This window comes from Rousettus aegyptiacus, unplaced genomic scaffold (genome assembly GCF_014176215.1).
Source record: "Rousettus aegyptiacus isolate mRouAeg1 unplaced genomic scaffold, mRouAeg1.p scaffold_m13_p_3, whole genome shotgun sequence".
Classification (NCBI taxonomy): domain Eukaryota; kingdom Metazoa; phylum Chordata; class Mammalia; order Chiroptera; family Pteropodidae; genus Rousettus; species Rousettus aegyptiacus.
Window position 1 is genome coordinate 53288773 of NW_023416306.1, and position 16000 is coordinate 53304772.

At 31.4% G+C, this 16000-nt stretch overlaps 1 protein-coding gene across 39 annotated transcripts in view; it reads right to left on the minus strand.

Annotated features, from left to right (window-relative positions):
• The window catches only part of PTPRD (protein tyrosine phosphatase receptor type D), a 1934582-nt gene that overhangs the window by 1425418 nt on the left and 493164 nt on the right, over positions 1-16000 (minus strand). For all 39 annotated transcript variants that reach the window (XM_036238646.1, XM_036238649.1, XM_036238671.1 and 36 more), the window contains one exon: positions 8769-8840. The gene's annotated coding sequence lies outside the window, so the exon portion shown is untranslated. The remainder of the gene's footprint in view (positions 1-8768; positions 8841-16000) is intronic.

A 16000-nucleotide genomic window follows, 5' to 3' on the forward strand; every position in this document is an offset into this window, starting at 1 on the left:
ACATGTAAAGTTCATTGCATATAAAGGGTTTATAACAATGCTTGACACAATAATTTTAACTCCATACTTAGTTCAGCTTCAGATGTTGAATATAAAGATTGAAATTATAATCATCTTAATTTGAAGAAGTTAAAGATTTACTGCTAACAAGTTTAAATACCTCTTGCTTCGAATAAGGAAATATTTTATAATCAAATATTAAAAATAATGCTTCCACGTGTGCTTTTTCTCTGCTTAAAATGTAACTATTTTGGCCCAATCCCTCCAGTTTAGAAGCATATCCATATTATTTTCACATTTATAATGCCACGATAATATTCTGGAATATAGATGCTAGTCTATAAACCACAGAAATTTATTTATGTCTCTTCTATCAAACATCGCTGGTTGCTCATTTAATAGCCACTCGCCTTCCATGTACATACACATGTATTCTAACAGATCCGTCTCACATTATAGAATATGAAAATGTGAGGCACTTTATCTCACAATGCTGTTATCCAAATGTGGTCAGTGATACTTGAGTCTGCAGGAAGATTTCTTAAAAAGTTGTAGAAAGTAGACATGTGAAGATAAGTCATCTTATGTCCTAAAAGGAATGAACTTGAGAATGAAGGCCCATGGACTCAAGAAGGCAGAGCTACAAGAAGGAACTTTCTTGGATCTTCCATGACATTTATGTTCCAGAATTAAACAAACCTAGAAATTTACATGCTCTTACTTGTTGCTATATGATGATAAATCTCTATTGTTTAAGGCAATTTTCACGTAATATCTCTTACTTGTTTCTGAAACGCTATTCTCACATATAGCATTCTAATTTATTGGCACGTGCAGTAGACAGTGAATAAATGTTTGTCAAATTAAAGCAATAGAGAATTACTTTCCTTTTCATATCTGAATGTTTCCAGACAAGAATATTTCCACTTACTTTAGGGAATAATTGGAAGAGTAATAAGGCCACAGGTACTTGTATTATGCAAATTAAAACCACCCTACATAAGTTTTACACACTGGGTATTTCATTTTAAACTATAGATAAAATCATTAAACCAATTTATTGTACTTTATATAGATTGGGCAGCATTTAAGGTTTATATTGACTAAATTTTATTTTAGCCACTAGAATGAACAAAATACAATAAACTAGAGCTAAATGCCAAATTCTTATTTTAGAAGTGATTTCTTCCATTAATTATTTTTCTGTTCTCCATAATTCGAAATCAGAGCAAAAGGCCCATTGAATTATATGTTTGTAATTAGGCTGTTCCTTTAACATGTTCTATGCTTTTGTATTTTTGAGGCCTCCAAAAAAATCTGATACTGGTTTTATATAAATCTGTCCTTAGATGGAATTGTGTTCTGTCTTAGAAAATAACATTGTACTAGAAGTATAGAAATTTAGTAATTAAAATAAAGTGAAAATGATACTTAACCTATTTATTTATACAAGAAATTCCTCCATTAAAGTTTATAACATTACTCAAAAACAAACCTTAATCAAATTTTATAAATTACTAAATATATGTAAATTTATCACTGTTATGGCTAATTAATTAGAACTAATCATTTAAAATGTATAGCAAATAATACACATAGTTGCAAAATTTTCTTCAGAAATCAGAAAACAGTATTTCAAAAGTTCCTCATTACCTTACATTTTTGTATTTCATTACAGAAGTCAGTATTCTATACACTGGTCCCATAAAAAGAGGATTCTCAGACACCTCATCTCTTGGTTTCCATATAGAAGAAAAGCCATACTTCAGCCACATTCTAGTCTTCCTATGAACTTATCTAGAAGAACACTTGAGGGCTTCCACCTCTCCAGCCATGCCATAGATGCGTGTGCTTACCTCATGGGGTAATGAAGTATTACACATATAAAAGCAAAGACTCTTGTTCATTCTCAGTGGAAGCAAAATTAAATCATCACATAATATCTACTATGCGCTTGAAGAAAAGAAAGCTCTTTTCTCTAAATAAATCTAACTTTCATGTTTTTACCTTTAAATATTTCAGAAAACTTCATCTCTATTACTGTTTTTCTTGCATCCTCTTCAAGTGATCCCTCATGTGTTTTATTGTCAGACCTCAAACTGCACACATTTTTTTTCTTGATAAAACATGAGTCACTACAGAATTATCTAAAAGCTATATTGTTATTCTTATTATTTAAGTCTTAAGACTGCTCTCTTATTAGATACTGCCACTCAATTACTATATTGCATTACAAGTTAGGTCCTAAGTAAAAATGCTCAAGATGTAATTAAGTTCTAAAAAGGGGGGGGGGGGGAGGTGGCTTATTAATGCCCATGCTCATTCCTCAGCAAAATAGTGCTTTAGTTTTTTTATGCTTCAAATAATTTTGCAAAATAATGATCAGGAATTATTTCAAAAATACATTTTTCATAATGAGAGCTTTAATTTATATTTTCTAATTATTTTGGTTTTAACTAAAATGTATATTATTTATTTCTACTCATGTATACTTCCTGTATTTTTATATTGATAAAACTCAATGCATGTTTGATCATTTTAAATGCATTTTCAGTTTTTTTTTTTTTGTGAATAACATTTGCATTGTCACTGTCATGAGATGCAGCTGGTGAAAGATAAGATAAATATTTCAGTAATATGTAATTAAATTGTGATAAGCATTTGTCATCATCGTTAAAGTATTAAAATTTGTATTTGAATAATGCCTTTAAAATTTATTCCAGAGTGAGTTTGCACAAGATTTTATGAACAGAGGTTTGTATATTCTAACTGCTTCTGACCTAGGAAGGGATTGCTTCTCCAAAAATTTCTATTTGTCATTTTATTAGTTCTATTTGCCATATTATTGCTCCATGTGAATGCCTGGTGTCTTGAGAAAATAACATACCTTAGAATGTAAAACTTTTATGACTATAAACCCACAACGTTTTCATAGTAATTGAATAACTGTCACAATAGCATTTCTTAAAGAAATGATAAAATGCTATATTATATTCAACACTGCAATCACATGTCCCGAATCACTCATTCTGAGTATTTCATATCTGATCCACTCACTCATTTCCACTTTCTCCAATTCATTATAGAAATTTTATAATGATTAAGCAGTTTCACCTTAGAATAAAGTATGAATGTCTGTGTATTTGAAAATAACCATAACACGAACTATTTCATAGCCAGATTTGGACTGGCTTACCAGATTTTTCTTGAGTCAACACTGATCATTAGGGAATTCGTATTTCTTTCAGACTTTATGCATGTAAAGATAATTAGAATGAATATTTCATGAAACACATTTAAAATAGATGCAAATTTTAGGAAAAGTTTAGGTAGCTTAAAATTTAGGTAACTTTTAAATCTGTCATCTACATTGAAAAAATAAGGAAGTGGACGATATTTGAAGAGAATTTCTCTAGAGAGTTATACTATAAGCTTCCCTCACTGACTTTTCAGGAATTTCAGGTAAAATCTACTAATCTCAAATCAAAAGTGACTCAAGAAAAAATTTAGGGAGTTAAATACCTGTGCTATAGCTTGGGAGACATTTCAACTTTCAGAACTTGAGAAATATAAAGGGTGAGATAAAGATCCTAACAGAAAGGAGACCAGAAGGCATAAACAGAGCTAAACAAAGAAAGACTAGAGATAGCAATGAAGTGCTGGGAGAGTTTTAAGCAATGGATCTTAGAAAAGTTTGCTACTTGCATAAAGGATACTGCTGTATAATATTGTAGAGATCGTTGAGGTCTTTGATGAAACTACATATGTACTGACAAGGAAGAAACAGCTTTACATACCTACCAGGCTAGGTCATTATTGTTTAAATAAGAACTTTATTGACCCTCATACCTTTCCTCTCTCCATGTCCCAAGGCTAAACATTTCGAAAGTGCCTTTGGGAAGCTGAAGGAGGAGAAATTGCACAATGGTTTAAACAAAGAGAGGGAAAGACGTTTATCACTCTAAATTTCCTGAACTACAGATATGCAAATGCCCCCAACTGGCAAGGGAGAGAGAGGTTTCAACATTAATTCCTGGACTGGACATAAATTGACACCATGTTTTAAAGTTCTGAAGTGATCAAGTGATGGTTTTACCATCATTTAGTTACCAAATAATCAAGGGGCCTCCCTGAGTTTCTCAAGAGGCGGGGAAATAACCATTCTGACAGGGATTAAAAAAGACAACTGTAGATGAAAATAAAGTTGCTTTTCTTTATTTTATCTTGCAATCTGTGCTTAAACGCTGGAACAGTATTCACAAGAATGAGGCTACCTTCACGAGGGGGCACTGTTTTCTCAATATAACAACACTTATTACTCGCAAACATGCAATCTTAGTTTCCTCACTTTCAGTATAGTTCTTATGAAATGCAATTTTACCTGTCATGGCTTTGACACAACCGCTGTGGTGGATCTGCCTGGATTCCAGGTATATAACACATTTACAAGAACTATTTCCTCATAAAAAGGAACCTGTGGTCTCATAAGCAAAGGAAGACACTTGGTTTAGTGATGTAAAAATTTTAAAAAGACAATGGAAGGTTATGAAATTGCAATACACCACAAAACCTACAATGCTTCTCAGGTGACAGAGAAATTGCTCCAATCGATTTTAACATCCCATTAATGTCTGCCAGCAAATCAGAGAATGTATTGTCTGCAACAATGTAGCAGTTCTCTGGAGACTTGACCTTGGTAAAATAAATAAAAAGGGGTAATTCCTTCTATTAATTCAGTTCACTTTGGCCATTGATAGGAATATAGAGTCAGATTCCTGAAAATCTTATACATGTGGAGAAAGTCTTCTATAATTCAATAGAAATTGGAACACGATATAAATGATAAATTTTATTATACCATATATCCTCAGGTCAACCAAGATTTCTTCTTCCAGTAACAAAAAAGATACATTCAGCAAATGTATAAACTCTTTTATTATGATGTTCAAAACAATTGAAATAGAAGTATAAGCATTAAATTCGGAGGTAGAAGGAGATGGATGAGTTATGTACTTCTCTAACTTGTCAGGACAACAATTCTCTAGTTCACAAATATGGCCCAGTACCATAGAGAGATGTATATATGCATTCTTCAAACAATATTTTTGGTTGTGCTAAGTTACTGTACAAATATATTAAAACATCATTAATAATTAGCTGAATGTATGTCATATGCCCTATTTAATTTAGAAGTATTAGAGAAGACTATATAAGTTTGATCACTGCATGTGGAAGCATTTGTTATGTGCATATATGGTACAGAACTTTTTTCTCACCGTTGTTATCATATAATAAAAAATTTTGAATGTTAAACTTGTTGGGGTTATTGGAAAAGTATACTATGGTTCTACAAAGATGCATGCACATATATTTATGGGTAAAAATGCTAAAGTATTAAAAAATAAAAAAAGATTAGATTTTATAGTAAAAATATAATGAACTAAATGATAAAATACTTGCGTATTTACTCTTACATAGGGACGGATTGCCTTTTTGTTCTTGTTTCAGACTACAATAATCATTTTGTTTCTCTTAATGAATTTAGTCTCCACCAAAGCATTTCATACTAGCTTTATATGTGTATATATATATATATATATACACACACATATATACATATATACATTTTTTTCTTAATTTCTGTACCATTTTCCATAGGTAAAATTAAAAAGACTTCATGAATGATATAACAAGAGATGTAAGAAGTTACGACAGGTATCTAAAGTATTTCCAAGGTTTCTTTTTGGAGAACTGAGTAGATGGTACTTCTATATCACAGGAATGGGAAAGACAAAAGTAGATTTGTGAGAAAACACTGTGAATTCAATTTTCATACACTGGAGGTTAAGAGGCTAATGTGCTATCAAATAGATATGCTAATTTGATTTTTAGGGATGAGATCCTAAGAGGACATATTGATTTGATGTCACTAGATATACATAATTTTTGAAGCTACTAGAATAGAGGAATTCAATCATGAAAGCTATAGACTAAGGAGAAGCACAGAGGTTACCGGGCTAATATTAACACTTAGGAGGGATATTGGGAAAGGAAAGACTTAGGGCAAATAAAAGAGCTAAATATATTAATGGTCTGGTGATAGGTAAGGAAAAGAAGAGTGTCTCATAGTTAATCTAATCCAATTAGAGAAGTTCCAGTAGAAAAAGTCTTGAAAATTTGAAGAGTGGGTCCTTCTGTCTTGAACAGTGCCCACGATTTATTCAGTGAAGACACAAGCCAACCAACTTGCTACAACCACATCACGCTTATCTTCGCCCTTGGAGTCTATGGTTTATGATATTTTTACCAGCAACTTGAGCACAAAAGCTGCTAAATTGTCACCCATGTTCTAGAAAGGCACCACACTAATTTTCATTGTATTATTTTTTTTCTAAAGCAGGCAGTTCAGATACATTTATGAAATGGTTGATTACGCAGAACACAGAGCAGAACATAAAAATTCTGTTCAAAATGAAACAACAAAATTGATTGCTTTGCTTTAGAGCGAAGTCATGAATAAGTTCTAGGAACCAAGTATAGAGAATGTAATGCCTGGCAATAGTAATTTTTTTTTTTTGAAAGATAAGCTAGATTACATGTGCTATGACATGATGAGGTAGAAATTGATCTCACCAAATATCCTTAAATTTAAATAAATGATCAGTTGGCTGGCCTATGGAGAAAGCCATAATAAATAAGAGTCATTAAAGATTCATTGAGTTGTATCTGACAAGCATCATTTTATTTTGCTTATTTTTTAAATTTTCAATAGACTTTTTGATAGAATTGTAGGTCTAGAAGTTTTGATAGTTTTAAATCTAAACTGGTAGATCTAAAAAATGATGTAGATGGTATATATCTATATTCCTGCAAGGTATTTGACATGAGATTTTCAAAGAGATGGAGAATTGGTTCCTGGATTATACAGCATTTAAGTCGATCTCTAACTAGTTAAGCAGTAAATATTAGGTTCTTCAATTAGAAAAGGGCTCAAATAAGTGGTACCAGCAATTATGAAGGCTTTTATGCTAAAGCTTTAATGAAAGTGGGCTTTTCTGGAAAGTCCTATATTTGTCATTTAATATCTCATCAACTCCCTGTCTGACTTCAGATTTAAAATGAGGCTTGAGTCCTGTTAAATGTGAGCTCTTATTGTAAGGGATAGGGGTGGGAAGCTCTTGATTTATACCCAATAGTCAAAAGAGGTTATCTGATATACTGAAAAAAAATTCTTATAAGATTGTTGTTTCACACATACAAAACTAATTTGGGTTAAATGACTTTTCCTATAACCCTTTAATCTTCCTCTTTTCTCCTAGAGTATAACATCTGGTGGCCCACACTGAGAACACTATTGAGAAAAAATTGGCAAGTGTATGCATGACTAAAGAATTCTATCATATAGTGACCATAAAGGTATTTATCTACTTTATCAAGGTATCAACTTGGCAAGATATCTTTGGAAGTATTCCATGTGACACAAGGTGTCATTCCTAATTATTTCGCTTGTTGGTTCTCTACAGCAATCTTTCAGAATTATTTTACTCCTTATGTTTTCCAGAAGGAGAACATTCAGATAAGATCACTGAGTGCCACTCGAAGCCACTTCAAACTCTTGGTCCAGCCAATCCCATTCATATCAACCACATGACACACACATTTGTATATGTAAATGTATAATACACTTGTTGACTTGCACATGAAGTATATCTATTCAATATAATGCTTAAAAGAGTTTTCATAAGTGTCTTTGAGTGCCCAATACAACTTCTGGGAGTTAATAGAAATAGGAGAAACCAGAAGATTTCTAGAACTGTGGTTCCCAAAGTTCCACTAAAACTTTTATACATATATGTTGTTATTGTATCTTTTAAAATATCTATTGTTTACATTTTATATTTTTACTAGTGTTATATATATCTCTTTAAAGATATTAGTAAATTTATATGATTTATAAATAATGCACATATATTTGAGTGCATATTTAACATTTTAAATGATGAAATCTTTCATCAAAAACATTCAAGGATCTTAGTTCTAAAGCACATGAAGAAATGAAAAGTGCCTCAACAACTTAGAAAAATTTAAATTAACTAATGGTGACCTAAATGTGTTTAATAAATGAGTGAAGGCTTGTGTGTGTGTGTGTGTGTGTGTGTGTGTGTGTGTGTGTGTGTGATTGCTTGCTGGGAGGTTGTTCAGAAACATAATACCAGGCTACACTAATACTATTGGCAGATGACATAGAAAAAACTATACTAAACCAAAACAGCACATAATAGGTTTTATGCCATAAAAATGCCTAAGAATTGTTTAACTTTAAAATTGCATTTAAATATATAAAATAACTAGTATATATTACCAAAACTGCTATAATTTAATAGTTTTTTTTTTTTTTTTTTACTGCAGTTTTCAGAAATTTTCACGGATGTGCATTCAACTATTACTTGTGGGTCATGGTATCAATAAATACAATATCTTAAAAATTACCTATAAGTAATACCATCACAACCTTAGACTTTTAAGAAAAATACTAGCTTCTGTTTTGTATATAATTTTTGTTTTACATCTACAAATTTTAATTGCACTCCTATTACGAGAGAAATTAAAAACGAAAACAAAATCCTGATGATACAAATTTTGTCTGAAAAAAGTCATTCTCTGATTAGTAAAGTAATGATGTTGAAATGTCTTTAATCCTGCTTGACCTATATTACAATCCAGTAACAGGCATTATCAAAGAGAGCACTTAGAATGATGAGACTTACCAGTGTATAGCTTTCCCCCACAAGATGATTGATGGCTGGAGGAGGAAAAGTGTCAAACTCCTCAAGATTCCCCTGAAAGAAAAAAAAGAGAAATGCACCTTGAATTCACATGTTTTGGCAATAATGTGAATCTAGGCCTAAATTAATCAATGCAATAAAAAAGGAGTGCAATGATTACACTTTATAGATTAATAAAATTGACTAATGCTATGAAATAATATCATCAGAAGGTTTCTATAGTAGTTATTTCAGGTAAAGTAGTATAACTCATAATATTTAAGGAATAAATAAAGTCTTAATTTTTTCCCTGATACAAAATTTATGCTATAGGACATTAATTTGTTATTGACTACAAAACCTTTTATTTTCTTAAATGGCAATTTACTTTATTAAAACATAATTTGTATTTCATGTATAAGATTTTAAAATCTGTTATTTTCTGTGTTCCATAAAAAAGCGAACCACTCATATTTTTCTAATGTTATACTACTCATTATTCAGATATGTCTTCTCATAGATTCAGAAAGCATTGCCCAACAAATTATTCTTATTATCCATAGAACCCTTGTCCCACATCCAAGTAACTACTGTACTCTAAGACAGTTAATAACTTCCAAATTAACAGCACAGTACTAAACAGAAAATATCCAAGTTTATGACTATGATAAACAATGTACATCAAAACTTTTAATGTATCAGGATAGAAAATATGCAAATAAATACCTGAATATTTACTAAATAAGCGCAGCTTAAAGAAAGGTCATATATAATTAAATATTTCACCCCAAATCACACATCTAATGGCATTAAATCGAATTGGTGACAAGGATCAATTCGTCCCATCAACTGTTTAGTAGCCATTTGCTCCAGAGTCCAAAGATAAATCTGTAAAATTCTACCATTTACTGACTGTGAGGAGTGAGCATTTATGATTCATAATGATTTCCCACATCTGATCTATTCCACCCAAGCTTTTATGTTTCTTTCTTCCTAGAATGTTCCCTTGCTTATTCAAATGTTATTCATTCTTACTAAACCAAACTCTAAACATATCTAATCTATAAAGTCATAATTTCTTTTAAATTTCTATTGCATTTATAATCTTGTTATAATACTAACACACACGCACTCTATCACATTTTTTCTTATTATTCAAATATAGTTGGCATACAATATTGTATGTTTTAGGTATAAAACATACTGATTCAAATTTATGTATTTTACAATGCAATCACCACATTGTCTAGTAACCATCTGCAGTTTACAAATTTATGTATTGACTATATTTCCTGTTCTGCATATTATATCCACGTGACTTATTTTTTTTATAACTACGAGTTTGTACCTCTCAATCCCCTTCACCTTTTTTACTTTTTCTTCCAAACCTCTCCCCTATGTCAACCATGAGTTAGTCCTCTGTATCTATGAGGCTGTTTGTATCATTTTATTTGTTCATTAGTTTTTTTTTTTTTTAGATTCCACATATGAGTGGAATCATATGGTTTTTGTCTTTTTCTATCTGACTTAGTCATCTAGCATAATAACCTCTGAAAGGTCCATCCATGTTATTGCAAATGGCAAGATTTTGGTCTTTTTCATGGTTAACATTCCTTTGTGTGCATACATGCAAACACACACCCCGCAACTTCTTTATCCATGCATCTATCAATTGACACCTAGGTTGCTTCCATATCTTAACTATTATAAACAATGTTACAGTGAACATAGGGAAGGGTGCATATATCTTTTTTCAAATTAGTGTTGTTTTCTTCTAATAAATGCACAGAAGTAGTATTGCTGGGTCGTGTGATAGTTCTATTCATCATATATGTTTCATGTATGTGCCTTGTTTCCTCAAATAAATGTGTAGTTCATTGTAACAACAATCAAGTTCTACAGTTCTGTGTATATTCAAAACTTTAGAATCTTGTAAAATTCTAACTACTTACCTGGGAAAATATCATTTATATGTGTATACATATATGCATGTATATGCATATATATATATATATATATATATACACATATATACATATATATATGGTCAGTAGTAGTTGGAATTGAGTGAAAACATAGTATAGATATAGATAGATATAGAGGTAGATAATATACACTTTGATTACTTAGTTAATTGAGTCTTGGTACCATACACTATGTCTGAAATGATAATTGTCAAAATCTCCATTGGCTGACCAAAAAATTACTTTGATTTTGAAAGGAAGGAACTGCTATTCTAATTTGACAAATGGTTCTTCCTTAAAACATAGCAAACTATATCATAACTACTCTGTTCTATACTCCTTTAATGGATAACGTTAAAATCTTACAAGGTATTGCTATAACCTTCTGTTGCAAAGAATTTAGGTTCTGTAGAATCCAAGCAAAATAGCATTTACTGAGTAGTTACTATGTGTCTTACATATATTATATTGATCTTTTTTTTTTTTGCATAATAAAATGCAAAATAATAAGGTAGACACCACTGCTGATTTCCCTTCTTTTCAGATGAGGAACTTGAGGCAAAAGGAATTTGAGTTACTTCCCCAAAGCCATTTAGTCAATAAATGTTAGAGCTGAAATTTAAATGCAAGCAGTCTGACTCAGAGACTTTCATTCTAACTAGGATGACATGCTACCCATGTCTACAGATCACATATTCTAGATAAAAGAGAAAGAAATGCCAGTAGGAGGGAATGAGAAAGATATTTTACAAATTGTCAAACATGAAACTGACATTTTTTAAAAGGCAGTAGCAATTCCTGAAGTAGTCTACTCTTCACATGCCTTCCCCAATGTACTCCAGGCAGTCTTAGAATTAATGTTTTCATATAAATGAGCCAAAAAAATTATAAAACCAGTATCTAGATAAATTTATGTTTTGCATTTTAAAAAGAAAAATATGTTTTTATAGATATTTACATGGGTGTTCAACGTTATCAAACATTTTCTATAATACATTATAATTTAAATTGTAGAATTTAACTTTAAGTAAGATTTAAAATACTTTTAAATTTGATCTGTACCTTTGCCTCTCTGTTCTTGAACACTTGAGGCATTTTTATGTTACTATTAACAAATACAGCACCTGTAAGAGCTGAGTAATAATTTTGAACTTTTAGTTCTGTAAACTTCATATGTCCCTAAACCAGCCATTTTCTCTAAACTATTAATATTTTGGAGAATAAAACAATAAATAATAATGGTAGTATTCAAAATTTATGCATAGACATACTCATCATTTTTTTTCTGGAAGTTGATTTGTTAAGTTATTATGTCTTATTATTAAAAGCATCCATTTTTTAAGATTTATAGTATAACACTAAACTTTGAGATAGATATCATCAACAGCATCCTCCTATTTAAAGATCAGGAAAAATGAGTCTTGGGCAAGCTCAATGTTGCACAAGTTGTTCTGAGAAGATTCTGGATGTTTCCTCTGCTCTTTGAAGCTGGGTTTCCAGTTGTTTTGTTTGTTTTATTCCTTTCCTGCTGTATTGTTATCATTCCCTGTTGCTTTAATCAGAAGATATATTATATACAAGTGAATTTCTTAGGGTTATAAAGATACAGGAAAAAAAGTAAAAATATTTTTATTTTATTATTTTTTTCTTAAAATTCTCCTTTATTTTTGAATTTTTTAAAATTAAATGTATCGAGGTGACATTGGTTAATAAGAAAGTATTTATTTATTATTATTATTTATGCTTACAGGATCTGGTCTTCCTAGGTGGTCTCCCATCCAACCACTAACCAGGCCTGACCACTCTTAGTTTCCGAGATCAGACACTGGGCTTGCACAGGGTGGCATGGTCATAGACCATGGATCATGGCTCCACTGGGGCACAAACCCAGGACCTTCTACATGTAAAGCAGATGTGTTAACTGCTGCACTATGGAACCACGTCCAAAAAAAATGTTTTTTTAAAGTACGCTTCTTTTGAAAGTTCTTTAGCTCTCTATAGTAAAATTCTATAAACAAATATTGAATTTATATTAGTTAATAAAAGATACATGTAATGAAAAAATACATATAATATAATGCTTTCATAAAATATTACAAAATATAATCATGCAAACAATTGGTTTTAATCCATGGGTAAAGGTAAAACTAACTGTATCTTAATAAAATTATACCTTTCTGACAATAATCTCCGCTTATTCAACTTCTACTTCCTATCCAGGTTGATCGCTGGTCAACTTATTCATATATCTGTAACCAAAACCCTTATCACCTCAGCCTTCCTGCAATCTCTTTATCCTGCTAATTGAAAACTCCAAACCAACCCAACAGTCCATTTCCACCATTCCAAATCTTATGTTGCCCAAGTTACCAACTTGAATTCCTTATTAATGAAACTTCTAATTAATGGTTTCCTAATTGATAATAATAGTTAACTTTGTCCCGAAATTTTGGGATAGAAAAAGATTAGTGAATAAATAGTACCAAGACAGCATGCTTCTGACAATTAACTGAAGAACATTGTCCAAGAACCAGATATCCTCACTTGTTTGTGTTTAAAAAATGGGAGAATATATATGCTATGTAAATCATAGGATATAGGATATGCTTTATTAATGATCATTTCAGATTATTTTTGGCCTATAGATCTAAAATAAGCTTCACTATTAGATATTCAAAATTGACAGTTGGCAGCACACTTACTACTACTCACATTGCATATCTTCCAAATAAATTCATTATTAGATTTTTCAAAAATACACAATAACTAATTACTTTTTGTGATAAGAACCAGAGCAGGATAGGGGCAACAGTGTGCATACATTAGCAGCATCTCTGCTTTCTAAAACCTATTTGCATCTTTTTCTCATTGACATCTGAGGCACACAAATGGTAGCTTGTTGACAGATAGATAGTGACTAATGTGTTTCCCACCATGCTTAATTTACTGATATTTCTGACTGATAAGCATGGCTAAACATGCTAAAGCCCATTTGCTTGTAAACACCAATTTTTATCAGCAGTTAAGCATTAAATCATATAATAGCCCACCATAAAATGTGAGATATCAAATAGTGGCAGAAGACACTTATGTGTTTAAGAAATGTGACCAAGAGTTTACAAATTGTGCATTTTTTTTTTTTTTGAAATAGTAGATAGTTTAATCAAGACAAGTTTCCCATGGGAACAAACTACTAATATTTGAGAGAGCAACAATCTATAGTTTTGTTGGAAAGTGCATCACTTATTTTACAGACAAAAAGATACTTTGTTTTGCTTACCTGCAATCGTAGCATCAAACAAATAAACAAACAAACAAATAACTCCACTAAAGGGAACTTTGAAAGATAGCTCTAATATCTCATCTGAAAAGAAAATGAAAAGAAAAGGAAAACAAACAAAACCTTTATAAGCTTTGCAAGCCATATAGCTATTAATTTTCTCTATACTCCCCTTTACACAGTAAATACTTTCTTAAGAGATTCTTACATTGACATTGCTGTATCTGGGGTTGCCAATGACCTCCATATTGACAATGCCAGTAAGATTGAAATTTCAGTTATTTTACTTGTCTTACTTAACATTTGGTTCTGTTGACTACTGTTACCATCTAAAAGTTCTTTCCTGACTCCTATGACACTGCTTTTCTCTAGTTGTATTTCTATCATTCTGATTATCCCTTCTTAATTGATGATGTGTATTTCATGTTATCTTTACTCAGGATTTTATCTCTGCCAGTTCGTCTATTTCATTTTATACCAGTTCTCATGATGGTTGCATAGAAAGTCTAAGTTTCAAAAATAATTTAATATTGACAAACCTCACATATATATCCCCCAAACCTGTATTAAAACTTGCTATTAAGCACTTTTATATGAATGTCCCAAAGACACCCCCAATTCAACTTGCGAAAATGTTCAATCATCTTTCTTTCATTGCTCTGTTCCTACATTCCCTATCTCAGTGAGAAATATTAATAGATAACATCTATTCAGCATTTACTGTGAACCTGACACTTGTAATATCTTATTTAAGTACTCTACAACCTCATAAAGAGCTATTAATATTAACACCATTTTGAAAATAAAGAAACTGATACACAAAAAGGTAAATAACTTGTATCAATTCACACGACTAATAAATATTGGAGCTGGGATCTGAACAGACTGCCTATACAGTTAAGCATTACACCTTGAAAAGTATTTGCCCAGATGCACAAGTCATTTTTTGGTCATTTTATATTTTTCTCTTATTAACCTCAAAGAACTGTAGTCACTCAGTTTTCTAGATTATGAGTACAATAATATACTTATTCCTAAGTCTCTGACTTTAGATATCAACTCTCACTCTGTTATTTTAATGATTATGGTTCTTTACTCCAGCCCCTACACTGATAATAAGGTGGTCTTTATTTCAAACACTGTATTCTGCTGTTGCTATTTAAGATTAGTGATGGCATGGTCCCTAACTTTTTCGGCACCAGGGACCAGCGCTTCTATGAGACTCTACTGCTCTGAGGTGGAGCTGAGGAAGTGATGCTACCTCTAGGGAGCGACTACAAATACAGATAGCTTTGCTCACTGGCCCGTTGCTCACCTCCTGCTGTGTGGCCAGGCTTCTAACAGGCCATGGACAGGTACCCATTTCCATCTCCAATGGTTGGGCGCCTCTGGGTTATTCTATGTAAACGAGGAAAAAATGTATGACTAAAAAAAGTTGACCTAAATGCCACCTTGGTTTTCAATTGGATATATAAAAAAGGCATTTGCATAGGTTTGATGAGCACAAAATTCTTCTCTAAGATAAGGAAAATAATTTCTAATCATCAAAAATATAATGGCATGGTCAAAAATTGAAAATCAATAAAAATAATGTTATAAAAATCACCATTCTATTGATACTTTGACAATTTAAAACTCTCTTTTGCATCAACAGAAAATAAAGACCATGATTTTTCTCTCATTTGAAGTCCAAGACATACATTTTTCATGTCTTCATAACCAATTATTTTCATTAGTTATGAGAAATAAGGGTCTATATGACTTTTGTCTACCAAAATTTGAAGTTTACAAGTCTCTAGCATCTGTATATGTTTACATAGAAATTAAATTGAAGTAACATTTAAAAATTGGGGAGGGTTACACAAGTAAGCCATATTACTATCATGAATTAAAAAAAAATTTTATTTATATTGCTATCTGAAAGTTTTTTTCACACCTGAAGAACACTTATAAACTAAAACTTCTGAGTTAAAATATTATTGCTATCTGTG